The sequence below is a fragment of the Schistocerca gregaria genome, chromosome 4 (genome assembly GCF_023897955.1).
Source record: "Schistocerca gregaria isolate iqSchGreg1 chromosome 4, iqSchGreg1.2, whole genome shotgun sequence".
Taxonomy (NCBI): domain Eukaryota; kingdom Metazoa; phylum Arthropoda; class Insecta; order Orthoptera; family Acrididae; genus Schistocerca; species Schistocerca gregaria.
In genome coordinates, this window is record NC_064923.1 from 635,856,839 (window position 1) to 635,878,348 (window position 21,510).

A 21,510-nucleotide genomic window follows, 5' to 3' on the forward strand; every position below is an offset into this window, starting at 1 on the left:
AAAGTTACCCTAATGAATGAAAAGGAAATAATTAACAGTCGCCAGCCCATTAGGGCAATTTACCTGCAAAATCCTGTACTAGGTGATGGGAAAGAAAAACATGTATTATTAAACACTGAGGTGCCAACTGAAGGTTGTCACGTTTTTTACACTAATTTTAAGTGAGCATGTAATGATAAAGAAAACTGAGAAGTCACTCTTACGTTATGTTTGTCATTAAATTTTGAAAACGGCAATCGAGTAATGATTTGAAAATATGTAATTAAACTGTAAGTTAGTATTGAGCTTCGTTACGTGAACAATGACTTTCTGTGGCCTCGACATAACGTCATCAAAGAAATTTAGAAAAAAAACAAACACTTTTTGCTTTTCCGTTACTCATTTTGGTAATTGGTTTTCATATTATTGTCAGCACAACTGAGCCTTTGTTACTGACTTGAACAGAATTAAACACTGGAATATGTACCAAACCGAACAGCCATGTGCTCCAAGCTATATGTAAAATGAATAAAACTTCCAGACTCTTAATTTGTGAATTTCTTTAGATTTGGACTTTTTTTTCCAGTGATTGATTCTCAAACTCAAAAAATGAAATTGCTTTACTGTAGTCATATACTGAAACTTCTGTTGTACAACAGTTAATTGAAAGTAGACTGAGGCTAAAATTCTTGAAAGTGAAATTATTCATTAATAAACTGGCTGTAACTATTCAATTTGTGTCTTATGACAGTCAGTATATAAGGAAAAAAAGGAACTAGGATCCTGTTTGGTACCAATGTCTGGGGGGCAATGAGGACACAATAACATGAGTTTAGCTGATTATTATTTAAATAAATTTTATCAATCAAATCACATTCAGTTGTGCTACTGGGTTAGCCGTTAATATTTTCTACCAATGAACAGTCTCACTTCAGTGATGTTCATACGACGAGACTCGGAGCCGACAACGAAACTGTGTTGCTGGAACTGCTGCTGTTGTTGAAGACGGTAGCATCTTGTGGAGCCACGGCTAATTACAGGAACGGGCAATCGTAATTAATACAGCCTCTTCCGTTCGTCCACTGTCCATACTCGTGCTACTAGACATCTGGCGGGCGCGCGAGCATAATGCCGCCGACGATGGTACTCTCTACCGCGAGAGCGTTAACACCACACTTCCGCACACTACAAGTACTGGAATCCGTCTCTCTCTCTCTCTCTCTCTCTCTCTATCTATCTCTGAACGCTCCACGCAATAACTCCCTACCCAAGGTTTTTACAGCGCACAAGCACTGCTATTATCGTTGCTAGTCGATGCAAATAACAATTCCTTTGGCTTTTCCCAAGAGCTTATAAATCACAGTAAGACACAGATAAATACAATGAAACGTCAACAGACTTCTACCTACATTTACACATACAGTGAAGCATTGTTCTTACTTATTAACTGAAAGCATTTAAATTACAAATATTTACATACAATTCAGAAGAAAAATATATATCGGTAGCAGGTGCATGCATCCTGCGTTTTCGGCGTCACAGGCCCTGCAACAATAGTCGGAAAGTTGCAGATTGAAGGAAGGAGCGTTAAGGTATGGGGAATGTTTCCGTCGCATGTCGTGAGTGATTTCGTCATTCTGGAAGGCACAGTGGTTCAACACAAGCAAGCATCTATCCTTGGGAACCATGTCCAACCATACGCGCAGTTTCTTTGTTCTTCGTCACGACAGTGTCTTTCAGCAGGACACTGCAACATGCCACACAGCTCGCGGTGTACGTGCGGCAGGAGGAGCAGCGGGACGAGTTTACTGTACTCCCCTGGCCACCATACTCCCCGCATTCAAAACCCGATCGAGAAGGTGTAATGGCATGTCGATAGGACTGTTTGCGCCACAGATCCTCAACCGAGAAATCTCCCGCAGCTGGTCACGGTGGTGGAGTCTGCATGTCTTGACAACCCTGTCGGTGCCTTCCTGCACTTCACTGGTTTTCTTCCTGCACTTCAGTGCAGCAGAAGGTGGTTATTCAGGCGTTTAATGTGTGGCCACGTTAATGCTACTGGATTGTGTTTAATGTTAGAATACAGCATCACTGGCATGCAACTTCCTACAATCATGTCGGTTTAGTATCTAGTCACAACGTTGCAAAACAGCACGTAATGGAACGAGCACATAAGGACGTTAGTAGCGAAGAGAAATTGTCGACGTCGGTTTATAGGAAGAATTCGAGAGAAGTGTAGATTATCTATAAGGGAGACCGCGTACAGTAAACCCACAGGACCCATTCTTGAGTACTGGTCTAGTGTTTGGGATCCTCACCAAGTCGGATTAAAGGAAGACGTTGACCTCTTTAGAGGTGTGCTGCCAGATTTGTTATCGGTACGTTTGATCAGCACACGAGTATGCGGAGATGCTAAGTGATCTAAAATGGGAAACCCTAAAGGGAAGATGACGTTCTTTTCGCTGAACACTATTGAATAAGTTTTGCGTATAGGTACCCACCGCCATGCAAGGTATGGTGGCTTGTGGTCTATGCATGTATATGTAGGTACTTCTGTTGGTATACCCTTGGTTTTCCTACTTCCTTCGAATCGATATATGCAACCAGTTCTGGATGGACCTACAATTTAAAGTGAACCACAGTGCAACTTGCCATTAACATAACAGAAATATTTTGCAGAGGTGAAACAAATCGTAACTCACAGAAAATAATCTTAACTGGAACTGAATGATTATAACTCCCCCTCCCTCCTGGATGAATAAAGCAGGTGTCTGGAGTACAAAGAGTTCAGGATATTTAAGAAATCAACACATTTCTTAAAAGTTGTATTGCATCAATGCATCCTCAGTGAAAGCCATGAAGAATTCCACGACCTATTGAAGGGAGTAACTAATATGAGTACAGATTTTGAATGTAGAATAAAAAAAAAAAGAAAATAAAGCGATAAGGAATAGCAGACATGAGAATAGCCTGAATACCAAAATGCTCTCACGAATTAGACTAAATTACAGGATTCTGCTACGATGGGAGGAAAATAACACTTGAAGGTCGACGAGTGGACCACATAAAGAGCAGATTAACACAGGCAAAGAGGGCCATGTGACTAAAAGAAGTCTACTAGTATCAAACATTTGCCTTAATTTGAGAACGATGTGTATGTATAGAGCACTGCACAGGTTTCTCCCGCTTCCAGTGATTCATTGCCGTACATGGTAGTGAATAACGGACAGTTGGTAAACCGGAAAAGAAGAGAATTGAAATGTTTGAGATGTCATGTCATAGAAAGATCTTGAAAATTAGGTGGACTGATAGTGAATGATGAGGTTCTCCACATCATTGTCAAGGTAGGAACGCATGGAGGACACCGAAAATAAAAACGGTAAGGATCGTAGGTCATATGCTAACGCACCAGGGAAAAACTTTCTTGGTAGTAGAAAGAGAAATAGGGGATAAAAACTGTAAGGGCTAGACACGGACTGGAAAATATGCAGCAAATAATTGAGGATGTAAGGTGCAAGTGCTACTCAGAGACTAAGAGTTTACCATGTAAGATGGCAAGAACTATGGCCCTTACATGAAGTCATTAAAGATCACCTAACTCACACTGAGAGGGCAGTAGGGCTGAACAAAAATGACTGACATGAAAACTTTGTGGAAATGCGGTGATTTACTCGAGGCTAGTTTATCCCAGGGAAGTATACAGAGTTGACTGTGGCCGGCTGGGGAGTGGCGAAGGGAAGTGACAATAGGCAGCTTGGAGCTGCTTCAGCTCTGAGAAAGCAGTAACGGGGCGCAGCCTCCATCTGCCTTAAGATAAGTGACAGTGAGTGGGTGGTTGACTCCATGCTGGTGTACCGGGAAGCAGACAGAGAACTTATACGTATGTTGATAAATGTACGTTGACCCATTTCCAGTGAAACATGCGAGCAAGCCGCACAAAGCTACAGTGGAGCGGTCAACAAAAGCCAAAATACGCATGTTCGTGACTGTAGAAACTTCACGCTGAATTCAAGGCCCACAGAGTCTGAAGTAAATCAGGTGAAGAGCCACCGAATGAAATACGCTGGCCTCCAATGGGAACATAGGACCAAGGAATTTGAAGTACTCTCCTGGGAGTCAGAATTCCGGAAAAATTGGTGTTTTGTGCAGATGCTAACCTTGATGGGTGACCTGGGAGGAGCTAAATAGCAAAAGTTGAGAGGAAGGGAAATTTTGTGGGAATTTGTTCACTTGTTCACTTGCCAGAGCAGGCATTGGTCGGCGCTGGGAAGCGGCGCATAATTAACGCGACTTGCGCTGCAATTTGCGTAAATGGTTTTGCTGGAGGGGGAAACCGAGGCAAAGAGCGGAGTGGGAGAAGTCCCCATAATGGTCTTCCATTCCCAACTTGCCTAGAGTGCAGACGTGGTGTTCTTTGCTCAGCATGCCTGAGAAAGAGTGAGCATCTCTGCAGTGTATGACTTAGAAAATGGAACGATTGAGCTTTCAGATAGGAAGTTTCGGTTCAGCTATGTACTGAGCAAGATAGCTGGGAGTGAATAGACGAGCGCAGCCTTGCAGCACCACGAGGTCGGCCGACGGTCGCACGACGACGACGCTCCGCCACGCTGTATTCGGTGATATTGCGCCCGCCCCAGACACTGATTAATTTGTTGGATCACATTGGTAAAGTTTCCACGAGGGTTTCATGGACCGTGTATTGTAGAATTCTTCTCGCACTTCGCCTTACACCTGGGTCAGTCGATAGGAATTACTTTGAGTTATCGCACTTTACTCCACACAAACGCAATTTATTACCACTGCCTGATAGGAGAGTCTTATAATGTGATTGAAGGTCGGGAGTTAAAATAAATTTGTGCTAATCGACTGCATCTGTTTTCAATCAAGTAGTTGAAATCCCAAGTCACTCTCCTAATTAATTTTATGTTCAATGTTTGCATCTGGTGTTCAATAGCTGAATATAACATCAATGTGCACCCCTTTTTAATCAAAAGTGATCAATTCTGAATCAATTAATGTCAACACTGCCACCGCAGTTCAATCAGGAGTCACAGGGCCTTACTACTTTTTTTGCGTTATCCGATATTGCGGCAGTTTTACACTCTCTGTTGATCTGTTAGTCAATCAGCTGGAGCGAACACACGCCAAAACCAGATAAATGACGGGTGGGGTGTTACAACCACAAAAGAGCAACTGGTGGTGAGCTATATCAAAAAGTGCATGTATTCAAAAATTATGTCTCCGAATTATTGACGATAGCTTACTGTTTGCTATTGGTGTTGCAGGTAATCACCATCGACTCCAGTGTGGAGCGCTGATGACCAATTGCAAACTGACGCACGACGCGGAATTGGGTGATCCACTGCTCAAGTTCATCGTTGGCAGACTGCTCTGAAAGGTTAGAAATGCAGCAGTGAACTCCTAAAGCACCAAGAAGTACCATTGTGAGTTGATAAGTACTGATTCCGTCATGTACTTGGAATCCTATGGTTGTCAAGCAGTATCTGTAGAAATTATTGGTAATGTACAGGAAATGTTTGAAACCTGGAAGAACTGCAATTCCGTCCCTATGAGCCCCATTCTGTGGACAGAATTTCTCCCGAGGATTTTGATCACTGTATGGTATCGAAAAGCGTTAAGCTGTTCCCAGCCTCGTCTTCCCTTCTTCATTCAGCACACTTGACCGTCGTTGTGATAGCTCTAATTGATCGACAAATTCCGGCGTATACGCAAAGAGCGGTATTATCCGTGGCAGAGCGTGATGACTGTGGAGGATTTTATCTAACTTTTCAGTTACAAAATGTATGTTGAATTTATTCTTCAGGTAGTTAGTGGGGAATGAGAGCATGGCCGTAGCAGTTGGCACTCGCCTTGGCCTGTCCTCAGTGAGCAACGCGAGTGACCGGAAAACGGGCACCATTGGGGGTGGGGGGGGGGGGGGGGGGTGGGGGGCGGGGGTTGAACAAGGGCAGCCGCCCTCTTGTGTGTCTTTGACAAGATTAGCTATGCTCGCAGAAGAAAGTGGTAGCGTTCCAACTTCAGTGAACTCACCCACACTTTCGCAATGGCAAATATGAAAACGGAGTTTTCTCCGAAGGAACAGACCAGCCACGCAACGGCGTGTGCCGTACGATAACATCAGACTGTTGTGAAGTAGCAAAGTGGCACCTCCACAGGCGAGTCTTTTATCTCGTGCCGACGGGCTTACGGCTCCTAGAGCGTAAACATTGAGAAAGCGAAGTTACACACATTTTTGGTGGGACGCCTTTTGAAAGGTCGGGCCACAGAATATTTGGGAGCTGTTATTTGCCACACTGCGGCATTCGCAAGTTTTTGGAATTAGGAGCTGTGACAAGTCTGCGTTCGCCATCTTACGTACCTTCCAGAACAAAACTGGTACGAGTTGTCGGATTGGATAAATAAAGTATACGATCTCGGGTTGCCCAAAATAGTAGTTTTGGCGGGCTCCCACTGCAAAGGAACAGGAGAACAAAGTATCGGGACACTCCTTTGTGGAGTGGCGCAGACAGAGGAGAATTCTTCGCGGTGTAGCCTAGATAGAGGATACTTCTTCACCGATAGGCATAAAGGGAACACTTCTTCGGCGCAAGGAGTAGAGGGTTGTAGTCTGGCCTTGGTGACGAGCAGTCGATTCTCGGGCACACGGACCGCGCCGCGCCAGCGTCCGTCTCCACCTGCGACTTCGACATGTTTCATCTCCCACAACTGTGTACGTTTCACAGCGAAACGGTGTAAGAAATTCGTACTGGATGATAGGTGCGTTGTCTCAGTTTAATTAATCACTGTATGGTGACCTCTCGGCCATGATGTTACTCTTTGCAGCTCTATTTCTCTTTACTCACTGGCCTTCTACTGCAATCATCACCACCAATTTAGTTTCACGATCAGTAGTCAGTTTATATTACTTCTAATTTATTTGGGCTGTTCTATGAGAACTTTTCTGGCCCTTTCCTTCCGAAGATCCATAATTATCACACGTTAATATGTGTATATGCACTCATTCGTCCGTGATGAATATTTGATCCTTGTTTGTTCTGAGCAGTCATTGGAATTTGAACCAATAAGTGTACGTGATTAGCAATCCTTGTTCCAATGCAGTAGCTGACAGTCCCCATCACTATTAAGAAATTATTAATGTTTCATCAAAGCATACAACTACGATCCACGTGTTAGGGTCAACCCTTTCCGTCCGCTTCCTTGTGCACAGCTTCTTTGCATACTCCTGGATCACAGTGGAGGATTTGCACCTTGGGCACGCATACTCAGAGCTTGTCGGTGGCAATCAGATCGACTACGGCCTTAACAGCAGTGGCGCCTTGCAGCAGTCTCACAATTAATATGTATCGACTCTTGTGGTCTGACGAAGCAGAGTGAAACGTGGCGGACTTTAGTGACGAGCGTAGCATCCATTACTGAGCATAATATTAATTCAGGCACCTATATTAAAAATGCAGTCCCGTCCAAATACCACAGTCTGATGTGCAAAGACATCAGTAAATTTCTTTGTCTTCTAAGCGACACAATGAATGGTGGATGTTACCTGAAGATAATTGTCACCAGTTGTCACACAGTCACTTCGCTGCAGATGTCACGTTTAAGCGAGGCAATGCAACTTTTAAACTTCACATAACTAATGAGGAGGTATTGAATAGAATTGGGGAGAAGAGGAGTTTGTGGCACAACTTGACCAGAAGAAGGGATCGGTTGGTAGGACATGTTCTGAGGCATCAAGAGATCACCAATTTAGTACTGGAGGGGAGCGTGGAGGGTAAAAATCGTAGAGGGAGACCAAGAGATCGATACACTACGCAGATTCAGAAGGATGTAGGTTGCAGTAGGTACTGGGACATGAAGAAGCTTGCACATGATAGAGTAGCATGAACTGCTGCATCAAACCAGTCTCAGGACTGAAGACCACAACAACAACACGACTTTAGAAAATATTGGACTGCCATAATTGCCTCCTAGGAGCTCATATCTTGCCTCTTCTAGTTTTTTGTGGGTTTCAGCAAAAAAAAAAAATTACACGACCCTATCACAAACTTTGAGTGTTCTTGACGACTAAATCCGTAACGTTTTAAGAACAGCCTCTCGTGATTTCCCCATGAAAACAATGAATCATTTATGAAAATGTTTACAGAGGTTTTGGAAAAGCTGGTTCTTATGTTGACTTCAATTTGTAGTGGTAATACATGTTATCTAGTTTTTAATACATCTAAAAAGAAATTTATCCTTTTCAATTTTTATTCAAAGCGTGTTAAAAGCAGTCAGTTGCTTACAAGACTCATCTCTTTCTGCTGCAACAGACGGATGAAGAGCATAAATGACGGCTGCTTATGTGCCGCAGTATTAGGTTCTTCCACTATAGACAAGTCTTTTCGGGCAGCCCTGATATTACACAGGGTGAAAATTAGTAAACCCGACAAGCTGCAGGGACAGGTTCCGGACTGGAAATTGAGGAAAACTGGTCGTGCCAACAGGTTCCATAAAAGGCATTGTTGCACTAATGAATCACAGGTCCTCTAATCACTTGCCGTATGTTCCTTGTCTGTTGCAGGTTCAGTGATTGACGCAGCGTATTGTAAGCAGCAGAATGGTCCGGTATTCATGTCGGGAACGAGCTGAGATGGTGTTCGTGCACTTCCTAGCAGATGGAAACGGTCCACAGGGAGCACTGCTATACCAAAACAAGTACCCTCACAGACACCAACTACATCACACAACATTTCAAGTCCTGTTGTACGTTTGTGTGATCATGGGTACCTTCAGACTGACGAATATGCAGGGAGGCGGCGGACTATCCGTACACCAGGACTGGAGGAGCAGGTTCTACAGGATACTGAGTCGATGACTAATAAAACCTCCAAATCTGCTGTCCGTACAGTTCCCCGTCTTCCTGTGTGTTCGTCTGTCTGAAAGGACCCATGTTCAGATAAACGCCCCAAAAAAGGCTTGAAATATTGTGTGATGTTGTTGGTGAGGGTACTTGTTTTGGTATATCCGTGCTCCATGCCGACCGCTTCCATCTGCTTGGAAGTGCACGAACACCATCTCGGCCTGTTCCCGGCACGAATACCGGACCATTCTGCTGGTTACAGTTCGCTGCGTCAATCACACAGCCTGCAACACACAGATAACAAACAGCACTTGTTCAGAGAAACTTTGATTCTTTAACGCAATGTGTAAGCTACCGCTTCTGTTTTGCCCTTTTTTGCTGATGGTTAAGCCTGAGAGCAGAACGTGTAAGTGAAAAATTTTGCACAACGCATTTTATATCGCTAATTTGTCGCCCTGACACTTATACGCTCTCCAGAAGGGTAAGCTTATCCTTTGCTCTATATGTGACGTTAAGTAGTCGTATGCAAATCTGATTAGTTTCTAACCATATCCTCAGTATACGCTAGAATGTTCAAATGTGCTGACCTCCACCAGGTGGTTGCAAACATGAAATACACAAATAAGGACATAATAAAATGACAAAGGAAAGTACTAGCTATGAAATGACACACTCAGTAGTGTTAAAAATTCTTTACTCTTCGGCAATTCACTCTATTCAAGATTACACAGTACGAGCAACATTATAGTTCTGCCTGTTCACATTTGGTAATCGCTGTGTCTGGCACTGTCCTGTGATATATAATCGCGGTCGTTAATTCAAGCGCGGAATACTGACATCAGCCATGGCAATTGCAATTATATTTAGAACTACACTCGCGACTAGCAACGTGAAGCCTCAGCATAGAACGGAAAAGACACGCGATCGGCAACTTACTTTACTTCCCTCGCACGACCTCTACAGTGACCTGGCGCTTATCGCTGCAAACGTTCTCGGCTCAGCGAGATAACATTCTACTTCACCAAAAGCTTCCGTGGCCACCTCCACGGCTGCCGTGGACACCAGACGATCCTCAGGCTCTCGCTACAAGTACTCTGTCCCAGTAACGAGGTCGCACACCCCGCCAGGACCAATCTCTCTCCTCGACGTTCCAGGAACAAGTCTTTCTTAGTCGCTACGCTTTTTCGTAGCTCCTGTTTTTTTTCTTCCCCCTTTCAATGTGTGGCCAATCATGTTGCTGGAAGGCGTTCGTTTCCGAGCGCCGACCAATCTCATTTTTGCAACCGACCGAAGCTTCTAGAAGCTTCCAGACTGTTCCAGAAGCTTCCGCTCCGACCGTTGGGAAAACCACCTACACGCCGCCACGCGTTTTGTGAGCGAGCCCCTGTGCCTTCTCCTTGTCTTCGGCCACGTGGCTCCCGCTAAGCCGCGGTCCACCCGCCTGGGGTTTCCAGAGTAGCTTATGGGCGCTGTTGTCTTCAGCTCTCAGGCCTGCCTGCCACGCTAGTCTTTCCCGTTCCCCTGCTAGACTCCCGTCTCCGTCCGCTTCACTATCGCCCAACGTGCAAATATTCTTCTTACTAATTAAGATGCCTAACCGATGCCAGTATTGTTAATGGTTTCCTGTCTCGATGTTTATACTTCCGGAGTGGTAGTTGTAATGTCGCTCAAAATGATGCCACCTTACAAATGTACCGTGGCAACGGTACATTTCCGGACACATGTTTATAGGACATTTTTTGCTCCATTTCCAGTCAGGAATCCGTCCCTGCAGTTTGTTGGGTTTGTTAATGTCCACCCTGTATACGCTCTATGTCTGCTGTTATCCCAACTTGTGGGTATGGATGATACATACATAATTCTGGTTTTTAAAAAATGGTTCAAATGGCTCTAAGCACTATGGGACTTAACATCTGAGGTCAGCAGTCCCCTAGACTTAGAACTACTTAAACCTAACTAACCTAAGTACATCACACACATCCATGCCCGAGGCAGGATTCGAACCTGGGACCGTAACAGGCGCGCGGTTCCGGACTGAAGCGCCTAGAACCGCTCGGTCACAGCGGCCTGCAGTTCTGGTTTCATTCCTTGTAGTGATAAGTTTCGCTGATATCTAAATCCTGCATCTTCTCTAGTGAGTATGGTATCAGAACTGGAAATTTACACTTACCAGAAATTTGTGTAATCGTTTATTTCTATAATCTCCTGTGGAAAGTGATCGGTTAATCTTCGCAATACTTCTGTCGTGTCCGTGTAAAAATAAAATGTTGTTTTTGAAAAGTTTCAACTACATTACGTACTTGACGACATAAAATTGGCGGTTACTGCCATTTTCTTCTAGAGGTATTACTTTCAGTGTAACAATTTGAAGAAAAGTTAAACGAGTAAACAACAGTTGTTACCAGTTGCCGATGCGCGAGAATGTAACACGAAAAAAATGGCTGACAGCGAGAGAAAGTTTTTGTGCCTGTTTGTGGGAAGTAACAGGAGACACGTGAATTGCAGGTTTCTTAATGACGATGTATCCATTCCATGAAAACACCGTGTCACTTCCCTGTTGGTTGTTTCAATTAGTTGTTTTCTGGGTTATTGACAACGGTAAGACAAACTCTTTAACGGCGCTGGTTTCTGAGCAATGATACTTCACAAATCTAAATGGCCCTCATCTTTCATTTACACTTTCCGTCAGCCTGTTCCCAAGCGATTTTTCTCATTCTGATATTTTTGTGTCATTACCATTCTTCAAATTCCGTTCTAGTCTTATTTCCGCTTCGTCTGTGTTCATCTTCAGCACGCTGGCTGGCGTGTTCAGGCAGCAGCCATACGATTTACTGCGATGAGGCTAGCCGCTCGCAGCGATTGATTGTCGTGTTTCCCATTGGCCAGCACCGGCGAACGCTGATGGCAGCCACCGCAGAACGTCGATGCGGTACGGCTGCCGTTCTCCGGTTGCGTGATGAGGGCCGTGTACCATACAACGAGCGGTCGCGGCGAGAAGAAGGGGGGAACCGGAGGGCTTAAATGAGGGCATTTTCCAGGTAGAGGGAGAGTCGTTCACTTTGAGTTCAACTTGACACTTATATCAACATCATTCGAAATGACTGTAAAACACATGTCTTAAGGTACAAAGGCTAGTTTGTCAGTGGAGGGCCACAGACAGAATATTTCATGGGGTGACTCTTATAGAGCTGGCGTGAAAAACCTTATCAGTGTTTTGATAGAACATAATCTAAAGAGCAAGGAGATTTCTGCATCGACACCACTTACAGCCTCTGCGCCTAACAGCAGTGCTTGTTATAGTGATACGAACATTTTCATTTGTTGTCCCATGCGACAATACAGCGTGTTTGAAAAAGAACTCTCTAGTTTGAAGTATAAATTTAATGGGGAAATAACGAAAAATTACATCAATGAGAACACACCATGGGGCAATCCCTTCAAGTTTTGTTTAATGTAAGTAAACATCAACGTGGGATCCATTTGTTGCCCTACACACGTCGAGATGATATTCCATTTCTCGCCATGTACTCACCAACATTTCAGGTGTAACTTTGCCAACCACCACGACGGTTCTTTCCAATAAATGATTGATATCTCTGATCTTTTCACTGTACACAACATTTTTTATGGCTGGCCGAGGTGGCCGAGCGGTTCTAGACGCTACAGTCTGGAACCGCGCGACCGCTACGGTCGCTGGTTCGAATCCTGCTTCGGGCATGGATGTGTGTGATGTGGCTTAGGTTAATTAGGTTTAAGTAGTTCTAAGTTCTAGGGGACTGATGACCTTAGAAGTTAAGTCCCATAGTGCTCAGAGCCATTTGAACTACTGTTTTCCTTGAAAGACTTTAGCCAACGATAGTTGCAGGTGACTGACGTCTAAAATTACATTGCACTGTTATAACTGATTCAGTTTTCACAAGCCAAATAACACACTGCGCTTTCTGTGGCGGAATACTCATTGTTTCTGAGTTCATCTGTACAACACTGCACGCACGCCTGGACTGAACTAAGGGAAGAGAGGAAAAAAAACAGCACTGGTGCCGTCTCAACGTCAAGCAGACATGCCAACTGTAGGGGAGCCAAACTTGGAGAGTTGATGAATCAAACATCAGAAACCAGGGTAGTGTGTGTTATTTCGTACAGATTCTGGGACACATTAAATTTTCATACACACTGTACTATGTTTTGAAACAGTCAATGACGTGAGCAAGGGAGACAACAGAAGTTCATTATGGCGCACATTTAGCGCGGCACATGGCTCTTTATCAGTTTTGGGGTGATGGTGGTGGGGACTTCTTGGCAACAGAAGTGAGAGCGAGATCGTGTAGTTCAAATTCGGCAAAGAAGACAAAAATAATGTCACTCACGGGACTCGTCGAAAGCTGCTTACCAGGAAACTTAAAACAGAAAAATTCGTCTGTCGTTCTCGTGGAAGCAGCGCTCTTACAAAGATCTGTTGGGTGGAAACATGGGGGCAGCCAGTGCTGGAGGCTACGTAAATCTAACCGCCTAGGAAACGCCAACGATTTTCATGGTGGGACACGAGGTCACTTCTAGACGGATTGAGGTAGAGATGAGAGGTACCGTGTAGTGTTCCCCGTGAAGGACGCGCTGTCTCAGAGGTCTCACTGTCCATAGGTCTTTCACACGATCTGCCCTGATAATTGTGTGTTGTTACTTTCACCCGTCTTGTATTCTGGACTCTACCGAGGCATAGTATTGCTGTCTATAGGATCAAACTGATGGCCTTTAGTCCAGAATATTTCTGTGCACACTCTTTCGATTTATGTCAGCGATTGCTCTGTCGAATAAATCTGGTGACCGTATTTCATGCAGTAATTTGAAGTAGCCATACGGGCACTGTCGGTCACAGTAATCAATGAGCCATGGTCAACTGATTAACCTCGGAGGAGACTGGCCGAAGGGCACTATCACATTCTGTTTACTAATTGGGATAACTTTCCTGACAGGAAATAGGATTATAAATATTTTCCGGGCTAGCAATAGGAAGGAAGATTGAGATTTAAGGTACAGTCGACGACGAGCCCATCACAGACAGAGTAGCTCCTCTACGTCTACATCTACGTGACTGCTTTGCAATTCACACTTAAGCGCTTGGCAGAGGATTCATTGCACCACTTTCAGACTATTCTTCTTGCGTTCTAGTCTCGAACGGGGCGCAGGAAAAACCGTCTCTGAGTTCGAGTTCTGATTTCTCTTGCTTTATTACGATGATCATTTCTCTTTTTGAAGATGGGTATCAGTGAAATATTATCACCTTTGGAGAAGAACGTTCGATACTGAAATTATGTGAAAAGATCTCGCCGCATCGAAAAACGCCTTTGTTTTACTGATTGCCACCCCAACTCGTGTATCATATCCGTGATACTCTCACCTCTATTTGACAATAATACAAAACGAGCTGCGCTTCTTTGAACTCTTTCGATGTCCACCGTCAATCAAGTCTGGTGAGAACCCTCTAGTGGACAGCAGAATTCTAGCAGAAGACGGACGAGCGCAGTGCAGGTGCCTCTTTAGTGGATTTGTTACATCTTCTAAGTGTTCTTCCACCAAAATGCAGCTTTTGGTTCGTCTCCCGCACAACATTGTCTATGTGCTTGTTCCAATCTAAGTTGTTCGTAAATGTTGAATTGACAGCCTTTGGATTTCTATGATTCTTCATGCAACCGAAATCTGATACGTTTTACTAGTAATGTGGATGACGTCACACCTTACATTGCATAGAGTCCATTTCCGCTTTTCGGAGCACACAGATTCTTTTTCTTTTTGCGTAATCCGTCTGAGTGTGTTGATGTGGGCCCGCTACGGATTCCTCTCCTGTGTAAACCTCTTCTACACAGATGACTTGTCCAAATAATTTTGCAATTGGTTTTGTTGCAGTTGGTTTTGACTTTACGATGACTTCACTAAATGGTAAGTGACAGCATGGTGAGGGATGTTGTTGGGTACAACCGCAAATTACACTTGGTGAATGTCCAAGAGAATGTGACCAATGTGATTATCATCCTGCGAGCTGCAGCCATGCTCTTTCTGTACAACACTCCAAAAGCCATTTTTCAACAAGACAATGCACCACCACATGATGCTGCAAGAACATGTACCTTCTTGGTGTCACAGAATGTCCATCTTTTGCGGCGGCCCTCCATATCACCAGACTTGAAGGCAATCGGAAATATTTTCTATGAGGTGAAACCACGTTTACAGTGCTGTGACCCAATGGCAACCACCACAGATGAACCTTACAACCAGGTGAATGCAGCAAGGATGGCTATACCGCAGGACACCATTCGTGCCTTATACGCTCGGATGCCATCACGCATGGAACAGGTCATCAGGGTCCATGGCAGACTCTGTGCCTACTAGGCAGCAGCATACATGCTGAACCGAGGTGACTGAAATGCTAAACATTTCTGCAGAAGATACTATGGTATATGTCCTATGAATATATGAACGATCTACCTCCAGTCGTTCAAGGTGTTCTGTGTCTTTCTGAACATTAATGTATTAACACACGTATATAGTATGCAACTGAGCTCCAGGTCGTGGTTGCCAGTTATCTCTGCGGCAATTTATGATCCATCTTTTTCTTCGTTCGGGCTCACTTGGAAATCTTAAACATGCTAAAACCATTTTACAATGGCTAGTGCAGTTCCAAACTGAACAGCCGCCCATATTTAAGACAAATTATTTAATACATTTAATGAAAAACCTCCATTTTCATCGCGACTCATATGTAAACAAGTAAGAATAGCATATACTTTGGGGAAAACAGCGGACAGTTCACCTTGGGTTATAGGAGTCTTACGGCGGCCGGTAAGTGTCTTAAAGCTGCGGCCGGAGCTGCGTGTCCGCAGTTGGCGGCAGCTTCGCTCAGAAGTCGAATCTCATCAGGGGCACCATTTATGTATCTATTCTGGCATCTCTAAATGATGCCTCTACTGTCGAATCTCGCCTTTGGTGTCTCGAAGTAAAGTGGCTGTGTACAGACTGGCTAACTCATGTTCTTCTGCCATTCTAATTATTTTGCAACTTCCTCTTTAAGATTACAGACAACCGTCAAGAAACTTATTCCTGGAAGGCATCCCCTCGCTTCGCAAGTTGGATGTCATCCGGCAAATCTTGAAGTGCCAGTTCTTGCGGTTACGTCCATTTGTAATCTCTGCCCTTAAAAGTTCCTTTATATCTGGGAACACATGCTTTCACTCCAGCCTGACAATATGGGTTTGGATTGGCGTCCAGTCCGTTACCTATTTAGGCACTCTATAACGGCTCGATGAACATCCTGTGGCTTTCCAGAGCTCAAAACTGCACAGGTGTTGCCGACCCAGTGGTTCAAATGGCTCTGAGCATAATGGGACTTAACATCTGAAGTCGTCAGGCTCCTAGAACTAAAAACTACTTAAACCTAACTAACCTAAGGACATCACACACAGCCATGACCGAGGCAGGATTAGAACCTGCGACCGTAGCGGTCGCGCGGTTCCAGACTGAAGCGCCTAGAATCGCTCGGCCACACCGGCCGGCTCCATCCAGTGCTAGGCGATTATTGTGTCTGGGCGGCAGGCTGAGTGTCCCGTGGCCGTCATATTAGAGTCTGTTTTACACATTCAAAACGACAAACGCAGGAAAGCAGTATCCTACGAGTAAAACATCAACGAAATTATAATCAGTCAACTTAAACGAACGCCTAGGTGTAACATTTGATAGGGATATCAAATGGAATAATCACGAAAGCTGAGTTGTTGCTAACGTAGGTAGCTGAATTCGGTTCATTTGCAGGATGCTGGAAAAATGTAGCAAGTCTACAAAGTAGACTGAGGAAACTCTTTTGCGACGTGTGTGATGCCCGTGGTAAATAAGGGGGACGACAAACCAAAAACCCAACACATTACCATGCCTAATACGGTGCAGGAAACCACTGGGACTCAAAACAACCCACAAGCGTCTAGGAATGGATAAATGTAGGTTCGTCATGGTTTTCAAGGGAATCTTATACCATTACTACTGAAAAATAGTGGCAATTTCAGTTAACGCTGATCAAAATAGATAGTGATCACGCACTCTTCTCTGCAAAGTAGACCACTAGCCTAATTAACATTGAGGTCTGATGACTGTGACGGCCAGGAGGAACGGGGCAATTGGTGCTCGAGCTCACAGAACCAGTGCTGAACGATGCGAGCTGTGTGAACATGGGCCCTGTACTCTTGGACCACACCATTACAATTGGGAAACAAACATTGTACCGTGAGAAGGGGAAAATGTGGTCGCCTAAGACTTGGTACTAATTTGGCCTTGCAAAGTAACCATGGGGCCCATGGCAGCCCAAATCATCACTGAACCCCTGCCATGTTTACACTTTTGGGACGTAAACTCGGCCAGAAATTGGAAACAGTCAGAAACGAGGAAGAGTCTAAACGACTAACTTCTGTTGTTCCGTAGTCCAGGTTTTATGGTTCCGGCAGCATCTTTCCCCGTTAAGGACATTTGCATCACTTGTGAGTGGCTTTGGAATTCCAGCTCGCCCTGCATTTCCCTGCTTATGGAGCTCCCTTCGACTTATTTTGACGCCGTCAGGATTTCCGAGCGAGATATCCAGTTCCAGCGACTTTTGCAGCCGTCGTCCACTTATTTTTCGTCATACTCGTCTTCAGTTTCTGTCACGTTCACTCAACAAGTATATGATGTGATTCTTCAGTTTCTTCCGGAGTATTTGTTGCTCGAACAGTCTACGGGTATACTGCCGGCTCAGGTGCACTGCCGATGGTGACATGTCTGATCGCCGAAATATTGTGCCCGTTGGACACTATGAACCGGCAGTATACCACTGGACTGTTCGAGCACTCAACACGTAGTTTCGTCCGCGTTATGACTACGTGGATGATATTCCCCCGCTTTCCCCGTTTGCGGAATAACCTTCGATACGGGGCCTCTTGAAACACCAAATACTTCGGATACCTTGGTTAGGAAAGAACCTAAAATTCGATCATCAACAACCTGACCACGTTAGAATTCACGTAACTCCGATATAATGCACCCACGACTTCACAGAACACTGTTCTGCCCACGAGTGACACAATGTTTTGCGGACAGTGCACAGGTGCCGTTCGTGGTCAAATACGACAGCGCAACGTGCAGGCTTGGCTAGCTCCTGGGTTTATGTTCAAGCTTTGCATTTCTTGCGTTGTTTCCACATTTTTGTCCAGCCCTGTAAAACAGGCGATACTGAACGGCTGCGAGCAAGGGTATCACGAATGATCAACGGTTTGTCGTAGGTGAACTTCTCTGATATGGTGAAGAACTTGTAGACGTTTCTTGACAGACGCCATCTATTCTGTGAAAGCCTACCTACAAAGTTTCCAGAACAACTAACACATGAGAAATCTAGAAATAATGTGCAGCCTCCTACTAATTGCTTCTGCAGTGACCGAAACGGCACAACTAATTGCAGTGTCCAAAGAAGCATTTAAGCCTTCAGTATCCAGAATAATAATGAATAAAATACTGCGTGAAGAGTTCGACAGAGCACTGAAAGACCTGAGTCGAAACAAGGCCCCCGGAGTACACAACATTCCATTGGAACTACTGACGGCCTTGGGAGAGACAGTCCTGACAAAACTCTACCATCTGGTGAGCAAGATGTATGAAAGAGGTGCAATACCCTCAGACTTCAAGAAGAATATAATAATTCCATTCCCAAAGAAAGCTGGTCTTGACAGATGTGAAAATTACCGAACTATCACTTTAATAAGTCACAGCTGCAAAATACTAACGCGAATTCTTTACAGACGAATGGAAAAACTGATAGAAGCCGACCTCGGGGAAGATCAGTTTGGATTCCGCAGAAATGTGGGAACACGTGAGGCAATACTGACCCTACGACTTACCTCAGAAGAAAGATTAATGAAAAGCAAACCTACGTTTCTAGCATTTGTAGACTTATAGAAAGCTTTTGACAATGTCGATTGGAATATTCTTTCAAATTCTAAAGGTGGCAGGGGTAAAATACAGGGAACGAAAGGCTATTTACAATTTGTACAGAAAGTAGATGGCAGTTATAAGAGTCGAGGGGCATGAAAGGGAAGCAGTGGTTGGGAAGGGAGTGAGACAGGGTTGTAGCCTATCCCCGATGTTATTCAATCTGTATATTGAGCAAGTAATAAAGGAAACAAAAGAAAAATTCGGAGTAGGTATTAAAATCCATGGAGAAGAAATAAAAACTTTGAAGTTCGCCGATCACATTGTAATTCTGTCAGAGACAGGAAAGGACTTGGAAGAGTTGGACGGAATGGACAGTGTCATGAAAGGAGGGTGTAATATGAACATCAACAAAAGCTTTGTCGCTAAGAGTTTTCCCTATGACAGACAAGGTTCGTGGTTCGGTTCCCGCTCTGGTACACAGTTTTAACATGCTAGAAACTTGAAATATAAGGAAGTTAGTTCCCAATTCTGCAGACACTAGAAACTGTTTTGTGAAATAGATACTGCTACAGTAGGAAACTGCGGTATAATCCAATACGACTTGAGTAGCAGAACTCTAGACAGTTAGGGCTAACCATTAATACTTGTCGTCGTCTGTTCCCCACCAATCTTGATGTAAGGGGTGAGACGAAATGAACCAGTAGTTTTAAGTCTTAACTTGAGTGAGAGCCGCTGCCACAAACTCTGTCTCGGTTGTCACTGTCGACCGCTTTAACGAACTACCCTTTGCTCACAGTTCGGCATCTTACTACATTTAAGAAGAAGCGCTTTCTTCTGTGAACTTCATAAATTTTCCCTAAAAAAATTATAGTGTATGGCCAGTTTTCCTCTGCAATGAGTATAGCAAATGTTACCCTTTCTATTTTCGTTTCTTAGCCACGGTACTTTCTTTTTGCGTTCCTCCATTATTTCTCTCACGTTCGCCTCTCCCCTTCTCTCTCTTCAGATACGTCCATTACTGCCAGTGGCCTCGGTTTTAATCTAACACCCACCAATTTGTACTGTTTTACTTTTCATGACTGAATATAAACTGTACTTTTTCATACCGTATAGGCAACGGTCTTGCCGCAGTGGATACACCGGTTCCCTTGAGAGCACCAAAGTTAAGCGCTGTCGGGCGTGGTCGGCACTTGTATGGGTGACCATCCAGCCACCATGCGGTGTTGCCATTTTTCGGGGTGCACTCAAACTGTTGATGCTAATTGAGGAGCTACTCGACCGATTAGCACCGGCTTCGGTCAAAGAATACCATCATAACGACCGGGAGAGCGGTATGCTGACCCCACGCCCCTCCTATCCGCATCGTGCACTGAGGGTGACACGGCGGTCGGATGGTCCCGGTAGGCCACTCGTGGCCTGAAGACGGAGTGCTTTTTTTTTCATACCGTATCCTCTAATTTTTGTGCTATTTATGCCACAGTTATTTCTAACTATTGCATACCACATTAAACGTAAGACTTCTTATAACTTGTGTATTGTAGTTAACATGATGTAGAATATGTAGTGTCACCGCCAGACACCACACTTGCTAGGTGGTAGCCTTTAAATCGGCCGCGGTCCGTTAGTATACGTCGGACCCGCGTGTCGCCACTATCAATGATTGCAGACCGAGTGCCGCCACACGACTAGTCTAGTCTAGAGACTCCCTAGCACTCGCCCCAGTTGTACAGCCGACTCTGCTAGCGATGGTTCACTGTCTACATACACTCTCATTTGCAGAGACGACAGTTTAGCATAGCTCTCAGATACGTCATTTGCTACGACCTAGCAAGGCGCCATATTCAGTTACTATAAGAAATATCCACAAGAATGTATTCTGAACAGATAGTATTGTGAATCATGTACCGACAAGAGCGACGTTCATCATTAATGGATTAAAGTTAAGTGTCAAACTAATTGCGTCCGCTTTCTGAATTTTCATTCCTTGTCATGTTCCAGACCTCACGTCAGTATAGTTCTTCCCTCCTCACGCTAGCCTGCTTGAGCTAAAACGCGTGCATTTCGGCCTCCACTCGTAACACGGTGTTGGCTCTTCTGCTAACACAAATATGTATAATGCCTGCTTAGATGTAAGACGGCGAGCAGCTATACTACCGATGCCAGATAAACAAATCAGTAAAAAATAAAATGAAATAAACACCCACGTTGTGAAACGTTCAGGTTTAATAAGGAACACTGTTGTAAATGATTTCGTGAGCGACGGCTTGGGACCATACTGCATCACTCCTAGAAAATTCAGCAACACATGTGACGTTAGAAGCAAAGCGATATATTTTTTTCCATCCTCTTTCATTACTGGTTAGGGAAGTTACGAGATGCGAATAGTAAATGACTGCGACGAAAGTTAGTTTGGGTAGCCGCAGCTCGTTTGAGCCAACCGAGCATCGTATTCTGTCTATGCGCATTGTGTGTACGAAGACACAGAGGTTGAGGGGGGAGCTCGGTAGATCAAGGAGAAGGCGGCGGGGCGACACGAGAGCAGCTGGCGAGCCGTAACTCCTCACTGGGGGACTGTCCTGGCGGCGCGCCATCGCCACGTCAGACCTGAGAGGGCGCGCCGGTTTTTTCCACCTCTCCCGTCTCTGGCAGCGGCCACACACCTAATGTGCTGCCCAACTACCTGCTACTCCTCAAGAGAACAGTCGTTTATTATGCTCCTGCAGACTCTTTCTCTT

At 44.6% G+C, this 21,510-nt stretch overlaps 1 protein-coding gene across 3 annotated transcripts in view; it reads left to right on the forward strand.

Annotated features, from left to right (window-relative positions):
- Window positions 1-21,510, forward strand: part of LOC126266974 (ankyrin repeat domain-containing protein 33B-like) — a 1,584,966-nt gene that overhangs the window by 173,588 nt on the left and 1,389,868 nt on the right. Inside the window, exon 1 of one of the 3 annotated variants that reach the window (XM_049971704.1) lies at window positions 5,265-5,377. The exons of the other annotated variants lie outside the window; for them this stretch is intronic. The gene's annotated coding sequence lies outside the window, so the exon portion shown is untranslated. Of the gene's footprint in view, window positions 1-5,264; window positions 5,378-21,510 lie in introns of those variants that run through there. 3 annotated transcript variants of the gene reach the window in all.